This window comes from Chrysochloris asiatica, unplaced genomic scaffold (genome assembly GCF_000296735.1).
Source record: "Chrysochloris asiatica unplaced genomic scaffold, ChrAsi1.0 scaffold00222, whole genome shotgun sequence".
NCBI lineage: Eukaryota > Metazoa > Chordata > Mammalia > Afrosoricida > Chrysochloridae > Chrysochloris > Chrysochloris asiatica.
The window spans coordinates 3,313,557-3,325,933 of NW_006408740.1; the positions used below are offsets into that span (position 1 = coordinate 3,313,557).

At 36.8% G+C, this 12,377-nt stretch overlaps 1 protein-coding gene across 1 annotated transcript in view; it reads left to right on the forward strand.

Annotated features, from left to right (window-relative positions):
• The first annotated feature begins 1,028 nt into the window (after positions 1–1,028).
• Positions 1,029–12,377, forward strand: part of ARHGAP32 (Rho GTPase activating protein 32) — a 325,690-nt gene continuing 314,341 nt past the window's right edge. Inside the window, exon 1 of the mRNA XM_006873075.1 lies at positions 1,029–1,138. The gene's annotated coding sequence lies outside the window, so the exon portion shown is untranslated. The remainder of the gene's footprint in view (positions 1,139–12,377) is intronic.

Below are 12,377 nucleotides of genomic sequence, written 5' to 3' on the forward strand. Positions count from 1 at the left end.
TAAACATCATCAAGTTGGTTCTAACTCAGTAATCGTGTTTAGTGTGTCCGAGGAGTGCCTAGTAGGTTTGAACTGCCAAACTTGCGGTTAGCAACCTCATGCTTATCCTACAGCACCGTACCAGAACTTTTTTGTTTTGAGTAAAATTAAATGTATGTCTTATGGTTCTTTATTGCTTTATATGGTCTTTAGGTTTATACGTTTTGCATATTTGGACATTGCCCTAAATGCTATAGTTTTCACTCCTTTCCCAGTTAATCGTTTTATTGCCATCATGGGTATCTACAGTTTAAATAGGTGTGTAAGTTTCACCTTCATTTATTTAATGTAATTGTCAGCATCTTTTACCTATGATATTTACTTTTTTTCTTTAAAGGGCTATAGCAAACTCTGCCTTCTAAGTTCCACTCTGAATACCTGTGCACAGATGTAAATGACAAGTTATTATTGAGGAGCAGGAAAGATGGGTGTAAATAGTAGAAGGTATGAAGTTGGTCAGGTCCTTGCATGTCTTCTCTATTATTGTAATGAACTTAACTGTACCTCTCATTGTGTTTTTCTGATAATGTTATCCTTTCAAGTTTCCTGCTGACCTTTCTTATATCTGAGTTAGAAAAGGATACAAATAATAAAAACTAACTTTTAAGAATTTCTGTTTTCAGCATATTAATTGGGAATGTTGAGAAGAAAAATACTAGTTGTTAAATAAGTAATAAATTATTGCTGAGGAATCACTTTATTTGGACTGTCCTTCTGGTTATCTGGGTCATAAGGCCTTAAGGCAGTGGGAGGGATCGATGGTGTAACAGGTGCTGCAGTCAGACGCAATGAGTATGCTGTGTGTGATTTCCTGTCTACCCCAACTGTAATTAAGCCAGCAGGTAAATAGGCTGTGGTGCAGCATGATCACATATCACTAGTGTCCCAGCCACACACCTGAGAGTACATAAATATAGCTGGGACACCTTAACGTTCATGCTCTTTGTTTTCATGCCTTGACGTTTAAAATGTTTGGATACAAACTGGAGACTGAAAGTGAGAGTAACACTTCAGGAGATGACAGTGTATTTTGGTTGGATTCTGAAGTGATAGCCCAGGTGACTGACAGTGAAGAGGAAGAAGGAAAAGAGGACTTCAGGTAATTATTTAATCTGTAGTCTCTTGCCCTTTGTTCCTTGGTGCTCATCCCCCTTTTTATTCTCTGTCTTTCAGTGTCTTTTCCAATAAGACATTCTTTTCTCTAAAGAAGACTTGGAGTTGAAGAGAACAGGTTTCAAGTTGTATATTATTACCTTATAACACTCTTCATTCCACAACTTGCCCTGAGCTTGTAAAATGTGTTTTAAATGACTTGTTTGAACACCAGGAAGAAAAGGTGTTAGACAGGTTTCGTAGCTGAATTTCAGGAATATCAGGTACAGGCTCATAAAGAATACTACCTCTTCCTGAGTCTGATTGGAATTTACATTTCCTTAATAGATTTTTCTCCTTCATTGAATGTATTCTGGTCAATGCTTTTTTTGCTTTAGTAATGTATATGAAAATTTTTGATTAATTACAAATTGGTCATTTCATGGCTTCAAGAACCATGCTACTTGTCTCTGGCTTTATATCCCATTTTCTTTTCTTGGATTTTGATTCTCTAAATGTTAACTTTATAATTGAAAATTTCAGAAGATGTCTTCTAATTCAGAAACTCTCCAAAATTCAGTAGTATTGGTGAACAGTGACTGTTGTTTATTAATCTGTTGTCTGTTACCCATTTTAGGGTTTTTTTTTTCTTTTCTGCCTTCTATTTTTCATACATGGTTAACAAATGAAAACTTCTGGAGACATAAAAGAAGGGATTGAAAATTAGGAACTCTTGGAAACCCACGCTCAATTTGTTAATCAGTAGTTAAAGAAGTATCTTTTTAATGTAAAAATAATTTTAATGCTTAATATGAAAAGATCTATTTTATTAGCATATGAAATCCTTTTTATCTCAACTCTTATTCTCTCATAATTTTATTTAGCCCTTCTTATTTGAGAAAACCACTTTTCTCCTAAGGTACGCTGATAGTATACATAATTTTTATTTTCTAATATGGTCAGTGCATTACTAACAATTAGTGAAAATAAAATAGTTGTTTCGTGTTGATTTGCATTGTTTGTATTAAACTTGTGTGGTCTGGTATTAAAGTTGTGCACGTTACTTTGCAGTATTTGTCTCTTTGAGGTATACTGGATTGTTAACTTTCTGTTACAGTACATATGGTACTGCGATACTAGATTTGTTCGGCAGGAGGAATCTTTCTGCGATTTCTTGACAGTTAAACATCAGTGCAAATCTATGTAAGATTAAACTTTTTCTCAGGAGTAAAAAGCAGCATTTTCATTCTGGGAAATTGAACTAATAGATGCATTGTACTTGGATACCATCATACTATAGGACATTTGTCCTCTGTTTATGATTATATTTTCTATCTGAATATTAACCCTGGTTCTCTCAAATAAAATATGTCCCTGAGGTTTGATTGTATTTATTTACAAATCCAACGGAGAGGTCAAGTAAGGCCAGATTATATGTAGTATTTCTCACCAATTCAGCAATAAGACATGAGGAAATGTGGCAGCAGTGTTGTGGTTTCACAACACTGTGGTGTTCCAACTGAAATATCTAACAGAAAAAAATGTGCATGTGGGTGTTTAAGGTAAAGGATTGGATAGTATTAACTGCAGCTGTAACTCGAGACTGCCAAATAGTAGACTTATTGTTGAGTAGGAGAGTTGTTTTTATATACTAGATTTAATAATAAAATTGTATAGCAAAGTTTCCTTTTAAAACTGTGTGCTAATACACATGGAAACAAGCTGCTATTATTTGGTTGAATTCTATGTAATTTACAGTCTTATACACACATACATTTAATGACGTGAATGATGACAAAGATTGTGACCTATTCTTTTTTTTGCTGAATAGACTCTACACTCCGTTTTAAATTCACTCTAGAAAGAATGGCATTGTGCCACTTGGGGCACCATGGCTAAGAGAATAAGGTTGTACTATAGCTATATTGTAAGGAGCTCTGGTAGCATAGTGGTTAGGAATCGGGCTGCGAACCTTAAGGTCAGTGGTTCGAAACTACCAGCTGCACCGCGGGAGAAAGATGAGGCTTCCTACTCCCGTAAAGATTTACACCCTCAGAAACCCTATACAGGGTCGCTATGGGTCGGAAACGACTCGATGGCACATAACAACAACAACAACATACCTATATTGTGGCGCTGTGGGTTAATGTGCCAAACTGCAAAGCTGTTTGAATTGCAAGGTTGGTGGTTCAAGCTCACCAGTCGCTCCTCAGAAATCGTACTCAGGGTCACTATGGGTCGGAACTGACTCGATGGCACTTAAAAACAATAACAACACCAACATTGTAAGTGTTTCTGGCTACCATCTGCTATTGGAGAAAGTACTCTCAGAGGGACATTAATGTGGGTCCTGTACCTTTTGGAGTGGTATATTTTTGCACTTGATTGAGGAATGAGTATTTTTTCTTGTATTCTAGCACTGTGGGAAGTTGTCCAGTTTCCTTCATGTTGGAAATTCAAGCTTGTCTACCATTGAATCCTTAGATGGAATATTTCTTAGAGATCATTGAACATGCTTGATTCCTAACTGAAAGATTGGAAGTTCAAATCTTCTTTGAGGTGCCTAGGGAGAAAGTCCTAAAAAAATGAGCCATTAAAAACCCCGTGGAGCACAGTTCTTGTCATACATATGTGTTGTTGCCATGAGTTGGAGTCATCTTGATAGCAGCTGTTTTTTTTTTTTTTTTTTAGAGATTGTTAGTTCTACAAATAAGTAGGAGGAGTATGAACCAGAAAAGGAAACTACACGCTTTATTTCATGGAAGAAAAAAAACTTTACTTGAAATTTACTGGGGCAAGAATGTATATTATATACAGTATATCACTTACCTATATCAGTCTGGTAGCACAGTGGTTAATGAATCGGGCTGCTAACCTCAGCGTCAGCAGTTTGAAACTACCAGCTAGCTGTTCCTCGGGAGAAAGATGAGGCTTTCTGCTCCTGTAAAGATTTACAGCCTCGGAAACTCTGTACAGGGTCGCTGTGAGTTGGAACCGACTCCACGGCACAAAACAACAACAACAAGTATAAAGTAGGTATTACTTCTGTTTTGTAGATGAGGCTCAAAGAGCTGCATTGGTCACATTGTAGAGCAAAACTTTTAATGGAGGTTTAACTTACTTTAAAAAGTATAAGATTTTAGTTTTTAAAAAAGATTTTTGATATATTTTCTATTAAATTCTTTTCTCTACTATGTAATAATATGTGAATAAGGAAGATCATAGAAGAATTGATGTCTTTGTGTTGTGGTGTTGGAGGAGAATACTGAAAATGCCATGGACTGCCAAAAGAACCAATAGATCTGTTTGGAAGAAGTGCAGCCAGAGTGCTCCTTGGAGGCCAGGATGGCTAAGCTTCGTCTCTCATACTTTGGACATATTGTCAGGAGAGAACAGTCACTGGAGAAGGATGTCATGCTGGGTAAGATGGAGGGTCAGAGAAAAAGAGGAAGACCCCCAAAGAGATGGATCAGCCAGGTGACATCATTGATGGCGTCAAGTGTGGTGGGGGTAGTGAGGTTGGCCCAGGATCGGACATTGTTTCGTTCTGCTGTGCATGGGGTCGCTATGAGTCGGTTCCGACTCGATGGCACCGAACAACAACAGCAGCTGATCTCTCATGTTCAAAGTTCCTTCTTTGAATACTTTCTGAGCACCAGTTAGTATAGATTATGCAGCAGACATAAAAGTGAAGTAAAACACACATTAATATGACATTTTAAAGATGTGACTTGAGGGAATCTAGGAATTTTTGACTAAAACTCAGTCACGGAAAGGTGTAGTTCTTTGCCATATGAGGGTAGGCATGATTATTTTATGCTCTTGTTCAGTTTTTTTCTAATATGGCGTTATTGACATATTCAGTCAGGCAAATATGACATATACTTTGAAACAGTCACAGATTAAAATGTAGTGTATAATTGAATCCTATATTTAGAACATGTGTACTTTTAAAATCAGGCACCCAAATCAAGTTTCCAAATCCCTCAAATCATATCTTCACTTACATCTCTATTATAGGACGATTGATTTTAAGTGAGAAGAGACTCCTCTCTCCTATTAAACAGAATGAATTGATGAATGTGTTTTAATTGTTTAAATATCTTTATTTGTTTGTAGTATTATGTGGTTGTTGTGTGCATTGAGAGGACAATAGAGACCCTATAGGACAGAGGAGAACTATCTCATAGGGCTTCCTAGGCTATAATCTTTATGGAAGCAGATTGTCATGTTTTTCTTCCAAGGAGAGGCAGGTGGGTTTGAACTGAGAGCCTTTGGTTAGCAGTTGAGCACCAGGACTTCTTGTAGCATTGTAGAACTAACAATAGTTGATGCAGGTGATTGATTATAATTTGTTATTAATTGCTTCATTAATTCTCTGCCTTTTTGAAATGATAACCATGAATTTAAGATACTACGAGTTTGACAGTTTAACAACGGTAATATGGTATTATATATATATTTTTTTCTGGAGTTCTGCTTGTCTTTCAGATCTAGGATGACTTACTTAACTAGATAAATCTCCCTGAAAGCCTATAGAACTATTATTTCACTTGCCACTTTTGTTTTTTTAATACTGTGATTGTCCTTTGGTCTTTTTGAGTAAATTCTTGATTTTGGGATTCCCTATAATTAGTTTTTGAGCCTGAAAGGATAGAGCAGTGTTAACAATTGTTGTTGTTGCTGTTGTCCTGTGCCGTGGAGTCGATTCCGACTCATAGCGACCCTGTACAGGGTTTCCGAGGCTGTAAATCTTTACAAGAGCAGAAAGCCTCATCTTTCTTCCGCGGAACAGCTGGTAGTTTCAAACTGCTGACCTTGAGGTTCGCAGCCTGATTCGTAACCACTACACTACCAGTGTTAACAATTAGCCATCGGAATATATAGCAGTATTACACCCAGGCGTGCTTTATACTGTGTGATTTATCAAAGGCATCTCACATTTAACACTCAACAATCTATTTGATAAGATGCCAAAAAAGATGTGTAATTGCCAAAAAAGATATTTATATTGCTATGTAACATTGAAGATAGGATCTAGGGCATCATATAGCTCTGAAAATAGCCTTTCAAGATTAGATATAACTTTACCCAACATATTCTTATCAGTGTTATGAAGATAATGAATTTAATTATAATCAGCAGAGTCTGATGCGAGTATCATTTAATCTCAGAAAATTTTATGTAATTTGGAGTTTAGTATTAGACTGTCTTTATACTCAGTCATAAATCTGCCTTAAACGTGAGGCATGTTAGTGCAAGACTTTAGGTATTTCAGTAATTAAAATCTTCGGCATGGAGTCCAAGGTGGACCTTCTTTATATTTGTCTATGAGTCTTTTGATGTTCACGAATGCTACTAGAGCTCAGAAACTAGATATAATGATATAAAAATTCTTTGTTATTAATTTGTTTATTTAAAGTAAAAATGTTAAAACTCATTTTCCTTAACCTTTCGATTCAACTTGAAGCACTAAACTTGATAGTCGTTTAGACTTTTAAACTTAGTAAGTTTTAATTCCTGACATCTTAAATTATATTTATAAATGTATTATAGTCCATTTTATTTTTTTAAGAACATTAAATGTCTATTTAAGGAGTATTACATTTTTAAAAATAAAATCTTGCAAGATATTTAAATTTTGAAGTTCTGCTATATTATTGTTAGCTTCCCTTTCAATATATATATATTTTTTATTCAGATATATCTTTTCTCTATTCTTAACTGAAAATAAAATAATTTCTTTCACCCAGGTGTGCTTGTCATTTTCTACCATGTATTTTTTTCTCCTGTACCTTCCTTCCCCATATAATAGGATATTTAGATTATTTTCATTTTATAATTTCTCCCCATCCCTCTTCCCCTAGATGACATTTTTGGTACTCTTTGTTTCTTTCCGTTCCATCCCACCCCCTTCCCATTTAGTTTTGCTGATACCATTTAATACAAATCTTTATCATTCATTCAGATCTAGTTATATTGCTGTGTGCTGTCGAGGCAGTTCCAACTCATAGCTACCCTGTGTAGGGCTTTTAGGAGCAGCTGGTAGGTTTGAACTGCTGACCCTGTAGTTACCAGTCCAGTGCTTGACTACAACACTACACCAGGACTCAGATTTAATTATCTGTACCATTATTCCACATTTATCGATGAAGATCAAAGAGCACAGCCTTTCTATATGGATTACATTTCAATGTTAAAAAAAAACAAAAATTCTCACCACTGGACCAATAAACAGCATTGTTATCAACAGAGTAAAGATTGAAGTTATCAAGGACTTCATTCTTCTTGGATCAACTATCAACACTCAACGGAAGCAGCAGTCAAGAGATCAAACAGTTTATTGCATTAGGCAAATCTGCTGCACAAGACCTTTTTAAAGTGTTGAAGAGCAAAGATGCCAGCTTGAGGACTAAAAGGTGTGCCTGACCCAAGCCATGGTATTTTAAATAACTTCATATGCATGTGAAAGGTGGATAGTGAATAAGGAAGACCTTAGAAGAATTGATACTTTTTAGTTATGGTGTTGGAGGAGAATATTGAAAGTGTCATGAACTGCCAAAAGAGCCAACAGATCTGAAGAAGTGCAGCCAGAGTGCTTCTTGGAGGCCAAGATGGCCAAACTTTGTCTCTCGTACTTCGGATATATTGTCAGGAGGGATCAGTTACTGGAGAAGAATATGTTTGGTAGGGTGGAGTATCAGAGAAAAAGAGGAAGACCCCCAATGAGATGGATTGGCCAAGTGGCAGCATTGATGGACTTAAGCGTGGCAACAGTAGTGAGGTTGGCTCAGGATCGGGCAGTGTTTCGTTCTGCTGTGCGTAAGGTAGCTATGGGTGGGTACGGACTCGATGACACCTAACAACAAGAACAAATCATTATTCACTGTCTACCATTGTTTCCTCTCTTCTCTATCATATCCCATCATAAAACTGTCTTCTCTGGTTCGTTTACTTGTGGAGTTGTGGTGTATAATTTGCTTAAGTAAGTTCCATGACTATGCAGTCTGATTTCTTGTAAATGGTTAAGTGCCAATTTGTTTTTGTTTTTTTTTCCCTTTGACTTTATAAGTAACTTATTCTTTATCCTCATGCAGAATGATTTTGTTTTTATCCTTAGGTAAACATTGCATTCCACAGATTGAAGTCATCATGTTATAGAAGAAAATTTTTTATTGTTTTCTCTTTTGAATTTAATAATTGTTTCTCTTCTCCCTGTAACAGTTTTTTTCCTTATTGTTGTTGTTAAGTGCCATCGAGTTGGTTCCAACACGTAGCAACCCTGGACATGGTTTCTGGGGAGCAACTGGTAAGCTTGAACTGCCGACCTTGCAGTTCAAACAACTTTGCAGTCAGCTCCCTAACCCACATCGTAGTTGTGACTCCATAATGACGCTGTCTAGGGTTTCTGAGGAGTGACTAGTGGATTTGAACCTCTGACCTTGAGTTTCAAACTGACCTTGCATTATCTTGCAGTACCACACCGGGACTCTAAATATTAATTATATTACATTGCAATATTTTGTTTTTGTCATGATGTATTTCTCTTTGTATTTTTACTTTGATGATGTGAAGTACTTCTTTTACGTGTTATTTAGGTCACTCAAGAATAATTATCTTCTTCTGTAATCTTCCAGATTAAATTTGAGTGGAGAAATAATTTTTAGGGATTCTTCTTAATATATGCTGTTGTTAAGTGCTGTTGAGTAGATTCCAACTCATAGTGGACCTGTATAGGACTTTTGAGAAGGAGCTAATGGTTTGAGTCACCCACCTTATTGTTAGCAGTCTAGTGCTTATGTTATTGTGCCACACTTTTTAAAATAATGACTGATATATACACATATAGTGCATATTTATACAATTCAAGTTATTTTCTTTCTATTCTAGCATGACAGCTTTATTCATTCAGTCCTATGTTTTATTGTTCTGACTGATCAGGTCTTTTCTCTGCCGTTATTGTCTCTGTATCCCGTTTCTCCATTGGAATGGTGGTGGGGGGAGCGGGGAGTTTATAGATGCTTTCTTTAGTTTATTTTTCCATTAAAGTCATTGGGGTTTATGTCTTGCTCTTGCTGTTGTTGTTGTTAAGTGGCATCGAGTCGGTACCGATTCATAGTGACCCTATGCACAACAGAACAAAACACTGCCTTGTCCTGGGCCTACCTCACAATTGTTGCTACTCCAGAGCCCATTGCTTCCGCCACTGTGCCAATCCATCTTGTTGGGGGTGGGGGGTGTCTTCCTCTTTTTCTACTTTACCAATTATGATATCTTTCTCCAGTGACTAGCCCTTCCTGACAACATATCCAAAGTATGAGAAACGAAGACTGACCGTACTGGCTTCCGAGAAGTACTGTGGCTGTATTTCTTCCTATACAGATCTGTTTGTTCTTTTGACAGTTCATGGTACTTTCAGTATTCTTTGCCAATACCATAACTCAAATGCATCAATTCTTCTATTGGTATTCCTTATTCATTGTCCAACTTTCGCATGCACATGAGGTTATTGAAAACACCATGGCTTGGGTCAGGTGCACCTTAGTCCTCAAACTGACGTCTTTGCTCTTGAACACTTTAAAAAGAGATCTTGTGCAGCAGATCTGCCTAATCCAGTATGTTGTTTAATTTCTTGACTGCTGCGTCCATGAGTGTTGATTGCTTAACTGAGCAAAATGAAGTCTTTCCCAAGTTCCTTGTTTTCTCCATTTATAAGGATGTTGTTTATTGGTCCAGTGGTGAGGATTTTTGTTTTCCTTACATTGAGATGCAATCCATACAGAAGGCTATGGTTTTTGATCTTCATTAGTAAGTATTTTAAGTCCTCTTCACTCTAAGCAAGCAAGGTTGTATCATCTGCATATCACAGGTTGTTAATGAGTCTTCCTTCAATCCTGACGCCACGTTTTCCTTCATAGAACCCAGCTTCTTAGAGTACACTAAATGGTAATAGCCCTTCAGATGAATGAATGTTAAAGCAATTTTTTGTGTTTTATCAACTATGCAAAGGCATACATAAAAACTAGATCATAACAAATTAAGGATTCTATTGAGAAGAATGGGAATTTTAGAACAGTTAATTGTGCTCCTGAGCAGCGTGTAGATAGATCAAAAGGCAGTTGTTGGAACAGAATAAGGGGATACTGTGAATGGTTTAAAATCAGAAAAGGGTCTGCTAGGGTTGTATTCTGTCACCAGGTTTATTTAATCTGTATGGTGAGCAAATAATAATAGAAGCTAGATTATGTAGAGAAAAACATGGCATCAGCTTTGAAGGATGACATACATGCAGATATGTGGATGACATAACCTTGATTGTGGAAGGGAAGAAAACTTGAAGTAATTACTGATGAAGATCAAAGACTACAGCCTTTGCTGCGGATTGCACCTCAGTGTCAAGAAATCCAAAATTCTCACAACTGGAACAGTAAAATTTTGTTGTTGTTAAGTTCCGTCAAGTCAGTTCCAACCCATAGCGACCCTGCATAGGGTTTCAAAGGAGTGGCTAGTGAGCTTGAACCACCCACCTTGCAGTTCAAACTGACTTTGTAGTCCATCACATTAGTCAGCAGTGCCACATTAGTACTCCAGATCTATAAATAGCATCGTGTTAAAAGGAGGAAAGAGTGAAGTTGCCAAAGATTACATTTTACAGTTAATTCTCATGGAAGCAGAAGTCGAACTATCAAAGGATGTATTGCATTAGGCAGATCTGCTGTAAACGACCTTTTTAATATGTTAAAGAATAAAGATACTGTTTTGAGGATTAAAATGCTTCTAACCCTGACCATAGTATTTTCAGTGGATCCAGGCTGTTGCTTGCATTATGTAAATCCATCTTGTTGCCCATATTCTCAAATCTGATCTACAAGTATTTGCTCAATCAACCACAGAGGCTGAAAACCTTAAGTTATTTATCTTTCCTAAGATCCCATACAGCCAGATGTATTATTTGAATCCAGGAATTTTAGGCCACCCGTTGGCTCAGTAGTGGTTTTGCTGAGTTACAGTTTGAAATTAAAGGAGTTCAGATGACATGCTTTCAGAATCTCCTTCTTCCTCTGTATGGGCTTGAGGTGGAATTTCAACCCATTCTCATTTTATATCATATGCTCATAACTGCTTTTCTTTGTCCCCTCACTGGTACATGTTTACTTTCGTAGTTCCATGATATATTATCTCTGCCTTGCTTTCTCTTATCAGGATCCCTAGTCCTAGTTGATCTTTATTTTTTTTTTTTTTCCCTTCCAGTTTCTAGTTCTGTCTTGGGGGAAAATACCTCTTTTGTTGTAGACCTCTTTTGTTTTGTAGTCTATATTTCTGTTTTCGTCTTTTTGTTTACCAGTTAGTATGATCCCACTTGCTTTCAGTTTTCTAGAAGTTTATTAAAATCTCTAGAGTGCTGATGCCAACCATTCCATTCTCTTAAAGATTTTTTTCCTTTCATTTCTTGGAGAGGGGAACATCTGTTTTTTTCACATATACTCAGCCATGAATTGGAAGTTCATTAGTAAGACAACATCAGTGGAAATGGAGCCTGTTAAAGATGGAAGTGTTTTTACTATATATCTCATGCTGTTTGGTTTTTGTTTTTTTTTTTAATTTAAGGGTTTATTGTGGATTCAGTGTAAGTTTATAGGGCACATCATCAGTTTCACATTCATATAACTTGTTTCATTACATGGATTATAATCCCCTCCATATACCATGAGTTAAAAGTATTCCTCTCTATCTACTTTAGCTTTTTAAAAAACACACAAACAAAAACCCCCCACTCAGTCATATATAATAATTTACATCTGCAAAGGGCACATTCTGCATGTCTGCTCCTGGCCACCAGTTCTTAGTCCTTCTCTTCTTTGTTGATGAATCTAGAGTCCTCAGCCACGCCCCCTCTCCATGCCCCCATCTCTGCCTCCATCTCTGGCAACTGCTGCTTCTCTGGATAAGGTCCTGCATTCTATTTGTTCATTCATCTCTTGGTGGCTCTAGGGGATTAACCACTCCCCTTTTTTTTGTTACAAAATTTCTGCCTTTACAAGTGTGACAGTCGCGATTAGTCATGATAACAGTTATTCACTGTTGAATCTTACAAATCTTATCCCCATCTCTTTTCACCAGACCCATCTAGACAAGATGATAGCTATTCAGTGGGGACTCTTTCTTTTCCCCCACACTCTTAAACTAAGCTCTCTCTTGAAACCTTGTAAGCCAGTCACTTCATGCCTTTATTGCCCCCTCATTTT